Here is a 16008-nt window from a genome sequence, read left to right on the forward strand (position 1 = left end):
CTGTTTGTCCCTGACCTAGGGAAACATACTGCTAAGATGAGAAAGATGCTGCTTGAATACAGACCTAAACTAAAGCAGTAAGGGACAAAATTCAGTATGATGTACCCAGCCCATCTGCGCATCACCTACAATCACCTACAGTATCATTAAGAAGGGTATCACGACCAGGACGAAGGAAGTCATCCTGCCACTGTATCGTGCAATGGTGCGCCCACATCTGGAATACTGTGTCCAGTACTGGTCGCCGTACCTCAAGAAGGACATGGCAGTACTTGAGGGAGTTCAGAGAAGAGCAACTAAGCTGATAAAGGGTATGGAAAATCTCTCATATACTGACAGACTAAAAAAGTTGGGACTGTTCTCCCTGGAGAAGCGGAGACTTAGATGAGACATGATAGAAACCTTCAAGATCCTGAAGGGCATAGAAAAAGTAGACAGGGACAGATTTTTCAAATTATGGGGAACCACAAGTACAAGGGGGCACTCGGAGAAATTGAAAGGGGACAGGTTTAGAACAAATGCTAGGAAGTTCTTTTTCACCCAGAGGGTGGTGGATACATGGAACGCGCTTCTGGAGGCTGTGGTAGGCAGGAGCACGTTACAGGGCTTCAAAGAAGGTTTGGATAGGTTCCTAGAGGACAAAGGGATTGAGGGGTACAGATAGGAGTTAGGTAGGCCATAGGGATAGGAGTAGAGGTAGGTTATAGAAATAGTCAGGGACCACTGCTCAGGCAATAGGCATGATGGGCCGCCGCGGGAGCGGACCGCTGGGCGAGATGGACCTCTGGTCTGCCTCAGCGGAGGCAACTTCTTATGTTCTTATGTTCTTATAACAGTTCCAAGGACTTCACTAACCCTACTGACCTCACCGAATATCTCGAGGAAATTGCACTGAGTACAATTGATTGCACCTGATAAGTATTCTGGCTGATTGCTGTTTTGCTTTGTATTACTGCATATTCTGCTATACTGTGCTGATATATTCACTCTGCCTGTGATTACGCCTCAGTGTAAGCTTAACATAGTAAAATAGTAACATAGTAGATGACAGCAGATAAAGACCCGAATGGTCCAACCGGTCTGCCCAACCTGATTCAATTTAAATTTTTAAATATTTTTTTCTTAGCTATTTCTGGGCAAGAATCCAAAGCTCTGCCTGATAGTGTGCTTGGGTTCCAACTGCTGAAATCTCCGTTAAAACCTACTCCAGCTCATCTACACCCTCCTAGCCACTGAAGCCATTCCCAGCCCATCCCCCACCAAATGGCCATACACAGACACAGACCATACAAGTCTGCCCAGTACTGGCCTTAGTTCAATATTTAATATTATTTTCTGATTCTAGATCCTCTGTGTTCATCCCACGCTTCTTTGAACTCAGTTACAGTTTTATTCTCCACCACCTCTCTCGGGAGCGCATTCCAGGCATCCACCACCCTCTCCGTAAAGTAGAATTTCCTAACATTGCCTTTGAATCTACCTCAAATTATGTCCTCTGGTTTTACCATTTTCCTTTCTCTGGAAAAGATTTTGTTCTACGTTAATACACTTCAAGTATTTGAACATCTAATCATATCTCCCCTGTCTCTCCTTTCCTCTAGGGTAAACATATTCAGGGCTTCCAGTGTCTCCTCATACATCTTCTGGCACAAGCCTCGTATCATTTTCGTCGCCCTCCTCTGGACCGCTTCAAATCTTCTTACATCCTTCGCCAGATACGGTCTCCAAAACTGAACACAATAATCCAAGTTGGACCTTACCAATGACCTGTACAGGGGCATCAACACCTTCTTCCTTCTACTGGCTACGCCTCTATTTATACAGCCCAGCATCCTTCTGGCAGCAGCCACTGCCTTGTCACACTGTTTTTTCGCCTTTAGATCTTCGGACACTATCACCCCAAGGTCCATCTCCCCGTCCGTGCATATCAGCTTCTCACCTCCCAGCATATACGGTTCCTTCCGATTATTAATCCCCAATTGCATTACTCTGCATTTCTTTGCATTGAATTTTAGTTGCCAAACATTAGAGCATTCCTCTAACTTTTGCAGATCCTTTTTCATATTTTCCACTCCCTCTTCGGTGTCTACTCTGTTACAAATCTAGGTATCATCTGCAAAAGGGCACACTTTTCCTTCTAACCCTTCAGCAATGTCACTCACAAACATATTGAACAGGATCGGCCCCAGCACCGAACTCTGAGGGACTCCACTGTCCACTATTCACCTTTCCTTCCTCCGAGCTTGTACTGCATTTCACTGTGCTTATGTTTTGCAAGATGTTATTCGCTTGTTCTCTTGCAGGTTTTGCTACCTTAGTTTCTGCTTTGTGTGTGCCCATGGCTCACTGACCCGTGTTAAGCCATATAGATATGCACTCTTGATTTTTCTTATAAAAAAACAGGCTCCAGGTTTTTGACCATTCAGCTACTTTTCTTTATGCATTTTTATTGTAGGCTTATTCTCAACTCATTTCTTATGATACATCTGACTTAGTACTGTTTTTTTTTCTCTCCCATGCCACTAGTATGGTCTACCCTCAATATTAAGGGATTAAATAATCCAATTAAATCAAAGAAAATCTTGAATTACCTATCCAACCTGTCAGCTGATGTGATAGTCCTACAGGAAACACATCTAGACGCTGAGGCCTCTAAAAAACTGTCTTTGCCTTGGGCCTTCCCACCACTCTTTTCACCTGCCGTTGAAAAAAAAAATGGTGTCCTCACTTTCATTAGAAAAACTGGGGGACTACAGGTTATCTCCCATGACACTGACACGCAGGGAAGATGGGTCTCTGTCAGGCTCAGCGTTAACTATGCTGAGATTGACTTCTTAAACATTTATGGCCCCAATATTGATGATTGTGAGTTTTTTGCTTAGTTTTTAAGCTTAATAGTTACCAGGATACCCACTATGTGATTGGTGGCAACTTCAACCTAGTTCAAGACCCACTCAAAGATAAAAAAATCAATGTATACGCATAGGAAGACCAAAGCTTGGCATAGATTACAAGATATTATTGCCCAATTCAAGCTAATTGATCCTTGGAGTATCACCCATATGGAAGATCATGACTACACCTTCTTCTCTGCACCTTGAGCAGTAGTGGCTCGTGGCCATTAGGGGGTGATGTCTATGGGATGGTAATGGAATGGCGTCAGGACATGATAGTGCAGTATTTTGTGGAGTTTTTCTACAAAAGCGCCTGCTTTTCGTATGATTCTGGGTAACTCTAGTTAGATACAAGCATATGTGTTAGTTAAGGCCACACCCAATAGAAGCGTACGAAAAATTGGTGAATATAAATCTGAATATGGATGTAGCTAAGGCCAGAAAAACACACTACAGATTAACATTAAGGATAAGCATAATAATATTCTTTTATGTACTTTGCTATTAAGCTAGATCATAAAGGAAATCTGGATATACATGAACTCCATCTTGAGGCAGTGAACTCCATTTTATGTTCAGCCTATATCCCTAGTCTTTGTTCAGGTTTTTCCCGCTTTTAGCCTCGTGGTTCTAATTGATACCAGATGTGCCTTAGGCTGGTTAGGAAGAGCATATTAGATTACGTATCCCAAACTGAGATATAACATGCATTAAATATGAATGACATCTAATGTGTGAAACTATGAATGTTTGGGGGCCCTGAATATGTGATATGTGGTGATATGAGTGATTTGTAAAAGATGGGGTACTTAAAGTGAAATGTTTATATAAGGAACACTAAGGAAAAATCCTAAAGCAACATCTGGAAATAATTAGAGTCAGACACTGCTGTAGCAGTCTCCAGCATAGGAAGGCTTCTGAATCTGTATGCCAGTGAAATTTGAAGCTGTCAGCTCAGAGAGAAAGGGGGAAACAGTCCCTCCTTTCTCTGATGCTGAGAGAGCCAAGAACTTTTCAGCACTTTTAATGTAGGTTTTCTCGACACAAATAAGCAGTTTCAGATAACATTTCTTTGGCTATGTTATAAAATGTTTACATATATTCAAGGATGAATGTAAAAAACAAATATGATTTCTAAAACTTTTAAACATGTAAAGGAATTTTCTTTGTCCAAATTTAAAGACCACCTCTGTTATTTGATTGGCCCACGGCCAATGATGTCAAACCGGACTGAAGGTATATATTGGGGAGCTTCGAAGTATGAGATTGAGATCGTTATCAGAAGGCCAGCATTTTGGCAACTATAACGACCTCCCGCTAACGCAACTAGCTTTTGAGTTCCATGATGGAAAAATAAAAGCAATAAATAAATAATTATTTTGGTAAACCTTGCGTTATGCGTCATTTCCATGTTTTTGTTATTTTGCACACCTTGAGTGAAAGCTAGCAGCTTAATTGGCAACTGCAGCTTTATGAGTGCGCTGGCGTCCAATTACCCATGCTCAACCTCACTCCTATTCGATGATTGATTATTTTTTTATCAGACCCTTGCTTGTCAAATCAATTCTACATTCTGAAATTAAAGAGATTAGCGTCTCAGACCATGCTGCTATACTGCTGACCTTAGACTACCCTTGGCCCAATAATACACAGAAACCATGGAGATTCAATTCATCTTTTTTGCAAGATAAAACATTTCATGATCATAGAGGGTTCCTTTTAGCAAGCCACGCTAGTGGGGTTAGCGCGTCGGACATTTCATCACGTGCTAACCCCCATGGCCGGCTAAAAAACTAACGCCTGCTCAATGCAGGCGTTAGCGGCTAGCATGGCAGACGGTTTAACGCATGGTATTACATGCGTTAAGCCCCTACCGCAGCTTGATAAAAGGACCCCATAGTTAAGGCTATACAGGAATACTTTACATTCAATACAGTATCTGATAGCAACTGGATTTTCATCTGGGATGTTTTTAAAGCATATATAAGAGGTGTTATCATTTTCTTTTCAGCTTATCTTGTGAAGAGCACTAAACAGGAAATTTATACCTATGAATCTGAAATAAAGAAATTGGAATCATTGCACTAATCCAATCCACTAGATATAGAGACTGTAAAAAAACTCCAAGGGCTCCGCTACAATTATAATACCTGTTTGAGCAAACAGGCTGCCTCGCAGGTTTTCATCCAATCTGCAAAATATTACACAGAAAATAATAAATGTGGGCACCAGCTTGCTGCATACTTGAAGGACAAGCATAACAAACTAATATTTCTGCCATTCACACTGATGACAATGACTCAGTCATAGCTACGCCTGGTATTTTAACACAATTTTACAAATATTACTCCAAGTTATACACATCTGAACTGACTGAGGATCATTCTCCTGACTCCTTTCTCCATAATCTAGTTCATAACACTCTATCTAGTGAAGATAATGCTATTTTAGATTCTCCATTCACCATCCCTGACTTGACAGAGGCTCTGTACAACATGGCTCCAAAAAAGGCCCCTGGTCCCAATGGGCTGACCACAGAGTTCTATCAAACTTTCTAAGAATGACTTTCTCCTTATTAATAGAATTCTTTAATTACATGATCGATTCTGGTGATGTTAAGGGATCCTTTACAGAAGCTACTACTATAGTGCTACCTAAGGTAGAGAAAGACCCCTTAAAAGTATAGAATTATAGGTCCACACACTCCCTCCCCCCATGTTCACTGACCCTGTCGCACCCCCCAAAAAGTTCAGAATAAAAATGCACATACCTGCCTCTGGAACATCAGCACCTGGCATAGGAAAGCCTAGTATTGCTGCACAGTAAGTAGTCTGGGGGATGGGCTAGTGAATCAAAGAGAGGAGGACCCAGGCTCATAAGACACTCTAACCACTACATCAATGGTGGAAAATGTGAACCCACCAAAAAAAAACCAAACCCTACTCTACTGCCATATAGGTGCCACCTGCAGCCATAAGGGCTGTTGGAGTTGTAGACAGGTAGGTATAGTGGGTTTGGGGGGCTCACTATAACCTATAAGGGAGTTCCAGTGAAATGTTTATGTGGTACCCTTTTTCTGAAGTTCACAGCAGTGACCTATAAGGTGCCCCACTGCTCTGTTGCCATGTCTGGGTAGCCAGTTCATCACAATGCTGGCCCCTCCCACGTCCAAAAGGTCTTGTTCTGGATGTTTTAGACTTGGACGAATTTTTGGTAAAGAATGTGGTATAAAGATAGACAGTCTGGATGATCAAAAACCTGGACATACAGACAGACGATTTTCAAAATTTATATTTTGGATGTACTTTTCGAGGATGGACATTTTGCCGCTGCTGACTTTGGGTGACTACTACCCTATGTCCAAATCAGACTTAGATGTTTCTTTTATTTTTTTTTAATAATATTTATTGATTTTTAAACAAGAACAGTGTTATATAAATCAAAGAACAGTATATTATTGCATTCAGTCTTAACACTAATGTCTATATAGATAACAGAACTATCATTCAATAATTACATTATTTTGCATATAGTAATAACATAAGAACCAAGTAAATAATATAAAATGAAATCAAGTTACCTAAAATATCATTATCAATATTTCCTCCCAACTCCCCAACCCCCCCCCCCCCACCCTCCCTGTACATTAAACACCAAAGGAGAGGGATCTGAAGATGAAAAAACCCAGACAGCAGATAAAATTTTCTCTCTGACTATTTATTTGTACAACAAAATCCCGATGGGAGAGGAACTAACGAGTTGCTTTTTTCCTGCGTGATATTTTATTTCAAAGCATTGGTTCTTCCTAAGCAGGACTATTTTGGAAGCGGACCCCTGAGGCAGGCATAATAGCCGAAACACTGGCCGTGTTAGGTTATTTCCTATAAAGTAGTTTCAAATTGTTGTTCTTAAGGCTAATTGGGAGTTATAGTACATTGAAAGAAATCAGAATTAAAAATATATCTAGGACTGAGTGTAACAAAGGCTGCATTGTTTTCTTATCTTAAAAGTTCATCTAGTGTAGAATGATTCACTGATACTGAATTTCTTAGGCATGTAAGATATACATTTAGGAAGAGTAAACCATTAGTTTCGCATGAAGGTTGTAGTCAGTTGTCCGGTGCTGGAATTTATTGAGTTAGTATTGTTCACATTGCTCTTTCTTTAATGATTGATTTATCTAAAGCACAGTTCAGACACTAAAGCAAAAATAGTTTAAACTTCAAAGTTGCATATTTAGCAAATGAACTTAGTTGTCTGGGTGATAAACACAAGGTAAATAAGACCACTGTAGTTTCTGAGACACTCTGATTATTCTTGATCTAGGTGGGAAAATACTTTGCCTTTTTGTTGTTGACTTAACTCGATCTAAAAAAGTAAAATGTAAGGCAAGTCCAAAGCTATTTTTTGACCCACTATATACTTTTATTTATATTTTCCAAGGTTATAAAATCAGGAATATCCTACTCGTATCTTCAGTAATCATTAGTCTGTGAGCTAGAATATTTAAAAACAAAATTAGACTAGAACCAGAACCAGCATATGTTCTAAATAAATAAAAGTGATTTACCAAGATTTGATTAAAAAAATCTGGGCAAGCACATTTCTGTTTGTGTTGTGTTCAGGATCTGGAAAACAGCAGCACCAGCATCTCCCTTTCCCATAATCCCAGAAATAATGAAAGATTTCCACTTTTCCTTCTTCCATCTCGATCTGACTATCTGCACCTCCCATGAAGCACTTGGGTGGAATAGAGATCAGAACCAGAGAATATACTTAACACTTTTTCAACCACAGCTAAACTTGTAGAGGGCTCTGACAAGAATGATTTGTTTCTATTTTTGTCATTTGATGGCATAGCATTTCCAGTCCTTGCAGGTTCCCCCTCTGAATGCCATGCCGCATTATAACTGGGATCCTTTGCTGCTCAGAAACCTCGTGAACCTCAACAAATAAAAAACAGATTTGTACATTTCTCAATATATGAAACAGATTTGGCTTTCATACTGACTGTTAATGCAAACTCTGCTAAACTAATCTAATCTAGTATTTCTGAGTCACGCTATATCTAAACAGGTTCATGGTGACTTACAATATAAGGAATTACAGAATGTTTATGTTACATTATAGCTGTTTGAGGAGGGAAGAGTTATAATGGATAGGAAAGGGAGCATAGAAGTTCTATGACTGTATTGGTATAACATTTAAATTGAGTATGGGATTTTAGTGACATTAGGTATTTTGAGTTAGTTGTCTACTGTGTGTATGCTTTCAAAGAAGAGAGTTTTTAAATTTTTTGGGAATCTGTTGAGAAATGTTTCCATACTGATGTCAGTTGGGAGGTTGTTCCAGGTCTTGGTGCCAATTTGTGTTTGTATTTAACCCCTTTGTGAGATGGAAGGAGTAGTTGAAGCGATTTTAGTTTTCGGGTTGATATTAACCTAGACTAAGGGGCTCATAATCGAAATATGTCTAAAAACCGGCCTAAATCAGCACTTAGACGATCAGTGAGACAAGTCGTCCAAGTGCCAATAATTGAACCGGGTTTAGACGTATCTAAAAATGATTTAGGCTTTCACAGTGCTGCAGTATGCCCAGAGCTAAAAAGGGCATTTTAGGAGGAGTGGTGAGGGCCAAATTTGGGCAGAACATGGGCCATCCTAGATTTAGTCGTACTGTATGTATAACTGAAAGTTTTACAACACTGCCTAGATGTAACTTGGACGTTGTGACGTAGGCCATCTAAAACCAGGTCTAAGTCACAAGAAGGTATCCAAAGTGACCAGATAACCACTGTAGGGACAAAGTACAGACCCCTACACACTCCCCCAGTGATCACTGACCCCCCCCCCGCCATAAAAATCGTAATAACAACTTTACATATCTGCCTCCAGAACATCAGCACCTGGCAGCCTGGCATAGGAAAGCCTAGTAGAGTTGCACAGAAATGGCCTAAGTGGTCTGGGGGTGGGCTAGTGAACCATGGAGAGGAGGACCCAGGCCCATAAGCCACTCTAACCACTGCATGCATGATGAAACATATGCGCCCCCCAAAATAAACCCCAAACTCATATATACTGCCATATAAGTGGCACCTGCAGCCATAAGGGCTATTGGGGTGGTAGACAGGTGGGTCTAGTTGGTTCTGGGGGTGTTTTGGGGAGCTCACCATGACCTATAAGGTTGTTGTGGTGAGATGTGCATGTGGCACCCTTTTTGTGAACTCCACAGCAGTGCCCTGTAAGGTACCCTACTACTCTGGTGCAATGTTTGGGTGTCCAGTCCATCACTTTGCTGACCCTGCCCACGTCCAAAAGGTCTTTTTCTAGGCGTTTTTGACTTGGATGAATTTTTGGATGAAAATGGGGTATAAAGATGGACGACTTAGCGGTCTGGATGATCAGATGGCTGGACGTACAGTTAGATGTTTTTCGAAAAAAAATAATATATGTTGGATTTATTTTTCGAAAAGGGACCTTTTCCCATGTCTGACTTTGGGCGACTAGCAACTTAGGCCCAAAACGGACTTAGATGTATCTTTTGATTATGCCCCTTCACATCTGTAATAATTGTTGGCGTATGAATGGGTATTTTTCCTTTTCTTCTCTCTCTCTTTTTTTTTTTTTTGCTTCACACAATCTATGAGTAGATGAAAAGCCCGGTAATGCTGCCCATCCCTAATGAAAATTCCATAAAATTTATAAAATTTAACTTTGAAGGAGAGGAATGATTATAAAACATATTCTAAAATGTGATATTTTTGTAGTAGATTCCACTAAATTCTAACAGTTTTTGTTCTAATATTTTTGTGTTCTTATATACCACTTTTGTTAGATTCAACTATAAATTTTACCCAACTTACTCAAGATCTCTCAGGTTAACTCTGGATTGGCCTGTATAGAGTAGGAATCAGTTACTTGAGAGCCATCCTAAATAGAGAAAAACTGAAAGCATGTGGGCCACTGATAATGGGAAGAGCTAGTGATACACAAAAACATCTTAATGAGGGGCAGCAGGTAGTATCTGGAGCAACGCTTGAAGGAGGAAGTTATTCAAATATGAAGCACCTATAGATCCCTAGCTTCAATAAATTCCAAACATTGTTTTAAGTCAAAAAGCAAATAAGACTTACCATATAAACTCGATTATAAGCTCAGATTTTTGGGACCATAAATTGGAATTCCAGCTTATAGTCAAGTCAGCATGATATTCTGTCCTCCCCCATCCCCCCACAGACACTGTGACAACTCTCTTCCCTCCCTACAGGGATTGGCATTTCTCTTTACTGGTCAGCTTGGATGCTGATGCTGATTCTGACACAGACACAGATGTAACTACATGCTGGGCTGGTCTGTACACATGCTCAAGGCCTACTATCTCCCGAAGGAGGGACCTGGCAAGCCTCAAGCATGCACAAATGCTCAAGGCCCCAGACCAGCCCTGCTTGCAGTTACTTCTGTGTCAGCATCAACATCTAGGATTATTGATAAGGAGAAATTTTGATCACTTTGGGGAGTAGGCGGGGGAATAGAGAGACGTGCCGGTAACCATAAAGAGAGGGGAGGGAAGTGAGAAGTATCAGTCACTGTGGGAAGGAGGGAGGTTAGAGAGGGAGAGATACTGGTCACCAAGGGAGGAAGAGGAACAGAGAAGAGGGAAATAAATGGCAATCACCACAGGAGGAGGAGGAGGAACAGGGAAGAGGCAGTGAAATGCTGGTCACCATAAAAATAGCCATACTGGGTCAGATCAATGGTCCATTTAGTCCAGTATCACATCTTCACAGAGGCCAATCCAAGTCACAAGTACCTGGCAAAAATCCAAATTGTAGCAGCATTCCATGCCACCGATCCAGGGCAGACAATGAACTATGAACAGCAGACTATGGACTTTTCCTCCAGGAACTTGGCCAAACCTTTTTTAAAACCAGCTATTAACCGCTCTTACCACATCCTCTGGCAACACATTTCATGGGGGTGGAACACTTGAATATAAACCAACGGAGGGCCATTTTTGATAAGAACATCTAAGTCTGACTTGGATGTTTCCCACAAGATGAGAGTGGCCTAAAGGATCTGGCCAGAATGCACTGGGAGGGAGGCCTAAGATTTTGGTTGGCCCAGGCACCTAAGTTCCCTCCTATGGGAGGGGCCTTAAGCACCTGGGCCAATCAGGGCCTTAGGCCCCTCCCTGATGCATCCCATGATGCACCAGGAAGGGGAAGGTCCACCTTTCTGTGGAGGTGGGTTTGGGGGTGTCTGCTTTGTGGCCATGTCTATTTGAAATGTAGACCAGCATTTTGCTGGCCTACATTTCAGGTGCCTATCACTGCCCTAGGGAGACACCCAGGGCTGCCTAAGCTCACCCAAGGCTACTTCTGGGTGAAATCATGCCCATACCTAGCCTTGGGCAAGCTTAGATGGCCCTACATGTTTTCCTAGGCTTGTAAAAACATCTACAATGTAGGCTGCCTACCTCGGCATCCCAATTGGCTGGTTAGACAGCAGTAGAACGCCTACGACGGCCTAGAATTGGGATACCATTTATAGAATTTGCCCCTATGAACCTGATTCTGTAAAGGTCACCTAAATAATCAACACCAATTAGTGCAGTGCTAAGTGCAATTCTATAAAAGTTAGGCGCACTGTATAGAATCATGCTAGGTGCCATCTACACGGTGCTAGGCATTGCTATTCATCCAAATTTTAGGCACACCCTATTTATGCCAGGGTTATCTTCACCTAAATACCTCTTCCTAAGTTATTTATTTAATTTGTTTTCCATCCCGTTTCCCCCAAAAAGCTCAGAACGGGTTGCAGGTTAAATATACATAAAATACAGTTAACAGGTTACGACGACTTAATTACAGTACAAGTTTACGATGCAAGTTTTATCCTAACTCGATACATACTAGGGGTCTAATGCCACTATATATAATAAACAGTTTATAGGTTACAATTTGCCAAAGTTATCCTTACAGTGCAAGTTTTTTTTTCAAAACAAGTTATTATTCTAACTTGACAAACATTAAGGATTTAATACCAATATACACAATATGCAGGTTAAATTTTCCATAGTTATAGTGGAAGATTTTTCAATTCAAGATTTTATCCTAACATGACACATACATTTCTTTGTAATCTATCGGTCCTGGGCAGGGGAGTTAGGTGAAGTGGTATGTTTTTTATTGCTTTCCTAACGGTGAGGAGTCCTTCAAGGGATCTGATCTGCAGGGGCAGTCGATTCCAGTGGCTTGGTATGAAGTGAGAGTAGGAACATCAGTTGTAGGGCATGGCCAGGAGGTGTTTTGAGGCATATTTCATCCTGAGAGCGAAGGGATCTGTTCGGCACATAAGGGGGAAGCTTGGTTGTCACATAGCCCGGCACCATGTCGTGCAAGGATTTGAACGCTAGCATCAGGCCCTTGAAGACAGGCACCAAACAACACCTAATTCATAAAGAGGCACCTAACTCGAAAACATGCGCCTGATTCTAACCATGTGCACTTTTATGTAGGTGGTATGGACTAGGCGCTTACTTTTTATAGAATCGTATTTTCGAATTAGGTATCTAACTTTCAATTAAGTCCAGTTAAGGCCAATTATGAGGTGTTAAGTGCCAATTATCAGCACTGATTAAGCCTATTAATCCAATTACAATTAGGTGCCTACATTGTCCAGGCGTGCCGATTTAGGTGCCTAACTTTAGGCGGATTATACAAAATTTGCCAGTATGTGATAGAGGCCACTCTTCTTAATGGGTGTGCACACTAAGGCCCAGGTTCTATAAAAGATGGTTAAAGGTTGACACCTAGATCAACATCCTTAGTCCATCTAGACACCTATCTTACCCCCCTTTTACAAAACCGTAGCACAATTGGTAGCGCCAGCTAGCTCCAGAACTCGACAATAAAACTAATCTCAAATGCCAAAAAATACGATCACGTAACACCGCTTTTAGAAAAAGCTCACTGGCTTCCAGTGTTACATCGGATCTCATATAAAATAATACTGCTTTCATTTAAACCAATTATCTCATAGGTGCCTGAATTTATATATAAACTATTGATACCATACACACCTTCGCGTGCTCTTAGATCCATGGACCAACAACTATTATCTGTTCCATCTTTTTTTCCCCCAAATTTTATTTATTATACAATTCTTCAGAACAGTACAAGATAAGAAACGACTCCATACAATCAAGAAATTCAAAAATCTAACAAAATTCCTTTCTAGCCCACATTAAATTTGGTGAAGTTATCATAACTAAATTCAAATAACAAAGGAAATTAAATTTAACTTGAAAAATTCAAGTTAAACACCCTAGTGCCTTTTAACTAATCTTTCATAATCTCGTACTAGCTCTCAGTAGGATTTTTCTAACTGTCCTTTCTTTTTTTCTAATTTGCTGACAGGCTGACCTAATTCACAACTTGGAGATGGCAGGGAGGACTAGAAGCGCCAAGGCTACAATCAATTCCAGCATTCCAGCCACCATGGGGACCCTGGAGGAGATCACGGACTGCGTATGAAGGGAGGAGGACTCAGGACGGTGGACAGAGGTCTCCGTGCAGACCGAATCCACCCCCCGACACTACACTACAGTCTCCACGCAGACAGAGGAGGCTGCTCAGCTGGATGGAGCCCTCATGCAAGAACTACGGAGCCTCAGGGAGGAGGTGGTTCGCCTGAGAAGCATCCGAGAGGATGAAGCCTACATTGACGGAGTCGTTCAGGAGTTGTCCCAAATTACAGAGCAGACCCACGACAAGTCCATTCTTGAGACACCCAAATCATCAGTTCTCAAGCCAACAGTTGGGTTACAGGAAATGGCTGGCGGCAATGACACCTGGCAGTTGGTGACCTCTTCCACGGGTAAACATAGAAGATCCCCCCCCTTTTTTTCAATCTCTTCATCCTCTTCTTTTTCTCCCCAACAGGCCAACCCTACATCAACCCCTCAACTCGTCCTGAAGAATAGATTCCAGATTCTTCAGGAAGAAGCTGCCGACAAGGTACAGGAGCAGGCCCAGCACGAAGAACAGGAACAGGCCCAACACGCAACCCCATCTGCTGACCGACTTCCCCCTCCACAACGGAAGAAGCGCAGAGTTATAGTCATTGAGGACTCCATGCTGAGGGGCACCGAGGGACCAATCTGCAGACCGGATGCACAATCAAGAGAGGTTTGCTGTCTGCCTGGAGCCAAAATACGGGACGTCACCACCAGCCTAGGGAAACTACTTACACCTCATGACCATTTTCCTATGCTTCTTATCCATATAGATACGAACGACACTGCCAGGAACACCCCAGAAACCATCACCAGAGACTTCGGAGCCTTGGGAGAGAGGCTGAAGCAGACAAGTGCGCAGGTAGTCTTCTCATCAATCCTACCAGTTAGAGGCAAGGGAAGAGCCAGAGATGAATGCATCCTGAGAACGAACGAATGGCTACGAGGATGGTGTCGAGATATGAACTTCGGATTCCTGGATCATAGAGAGGCTCTGCAGGGACTACAGGGACCAGACGGACTCCATTTGACCAGCAGAGGTAAGAACATCTTCGGACACCGACTAGCCCACCTACTTCGTAGGGCTTTAAACTAGGTAAGTTGGGGGAGGGGACCTACTCATATACTGGGGTGGAAAGGAACTATCCTGATGGGACGAGTCGACACTCGGTTTCAGAGGTAAGGACCCAATTTGCAAACAGTTCTCTAGGAGCCACACAGACTCAGTCAGGAATAGCCTTACAGGGACTAAGCAAACACAAACACAAAGTGTGGAGGGCCATGTATGTTAATGCACACAGTTTAGGCAATAAAATTCTAGAACTAGAAACTGAAATAAGGGATGCCAACCTAGACGTGGTGGCAATATCCGAGACTTGGTTCACGGACGCACATGGGTGGGATATGGCTATACCAGGGTACAATCTACTTCATCAGAACAGAGAGGGCAGGTTAAGTGGAGGGGTAGCACTATACATTAAAGAGGACATCAAAACCACCAGGATCACTGATGTCAAGTATACCGGGGAGTCCCTCTGGGTGAACCTGGCACGAGGGGGTAAAAAATGCCTGTATCTTGGTGTGGTATACAGACCTCCAAGACAACCGGAAAACATGGACGCAGAATTAATTGAAGACATAGAGAATATAACTCTACGGGGCGACACTGTGCTGCTAGGGGACTTCAACATGCCTGATGCAGACTGGAACACATTTTCAGCAGCAACCAGCAGCAGCAGGAGGCTTTTGAACTCCATAAAAGGAGTATATCTCAGACAGATGGTAACGGAGCCCACTAGGGCCCAGACGATCCTAGACCTGGTATTCACCAACGGGGAAAGCGTCTCAGAGGTCTCGGTAGGAGATACTCTAGCCTCCAGCGACCATAACATGGTATGGTTCAACATTGGGAAAGGATCCCCTAAATCAATTACAAAAACAAAGGTGCTCAAATTCCGGGGCACCGACTTCGCACGCATGGAAGATCTCGTTCATCACACGCTGCAGGACCAAGCAGAGACCGGCAATGTGGAAACTATGTGGTCGTACCTGAAATCATCCATACACGAAGAAACTAATCACTACATAAAATCAGTAGATAAACGGCAAAGAAACAACAAACCCCAATGGTTCACTGAAGAGATCTCATTAAGGAGAAAAAAGCATTTCTTTCCTACAAATGCACGCAGAGAGGAGAAACTAAAGTAGAATGAATATAAGACCAGATCTGCAGCAGTCAAAACAGCAGTTAGGGAGGCCAAACGTCGAGTGGAAGAAACTCTGGCAAAAAACATTAAAAAGGGGACAAATCCTTCTTTAGGTATATCAGCGATAGGAAAAGGAACACAGACGGTATAGTACGCCTTAGACAACCGGACGGAAACTACGCGGTGGTAGATTCAGAAAAAGTAGAACTACTAAATGAATATTTCTGCTCAGTCTTCACCTGCGAAGCACCGGGACACGGTCCAAGTAGTGTGCAAATCTGGGCATGCAGTTTACAGAATAATGCCAGTTGCATGCCTAATTTACCCCCTTTTACAACAACGCACAAGAGTTTTTTAGTACTGGCCGATGCACTAAATGCTCTGCGCTGCTC

At 42.2% G+C, this 16008-nt stretch overlaps 1 protein-coding gene across 1 annotated transcript in view; it reads right to left on the reverse strand.

Annotated features, from left to right (window-relative positions):
• Nucleotides 1-6558: 6558 nt before the first annotated feature.
• LOC117359707 (beta-1,3-galactosyltransferase 5-like) overlaps nucleotides 6559-16008 on the reverse strand; it is a 36953-nt gene continuing 27503 nt past the window's right edge. Inside the window, exon 3 of the mRNA XM_033942922.1 lies at nucleotides 6559-7838. The gene's annotated coding sequence lies outside the window, so the exon portion shown is untranslated. The remainder of the gene's footprint in view (nucleotides 7839-16008) is intronic.

The sequence above is a fragment of the Geotrypetes seraphini genome, chromosome 4, assembly GCF_902459505.1.
Source record: "Geotrypetes seraphini chromosome 4, aGeoSer1.1, whole genome shotgun sequence".
Taxonomy (NCBI): Eukaryota; Metazoa; Chordata; class Amphibia; order Gymnophiona; family Dermophiidae; genus Geotrypetes; species Geotrypetes seraphini.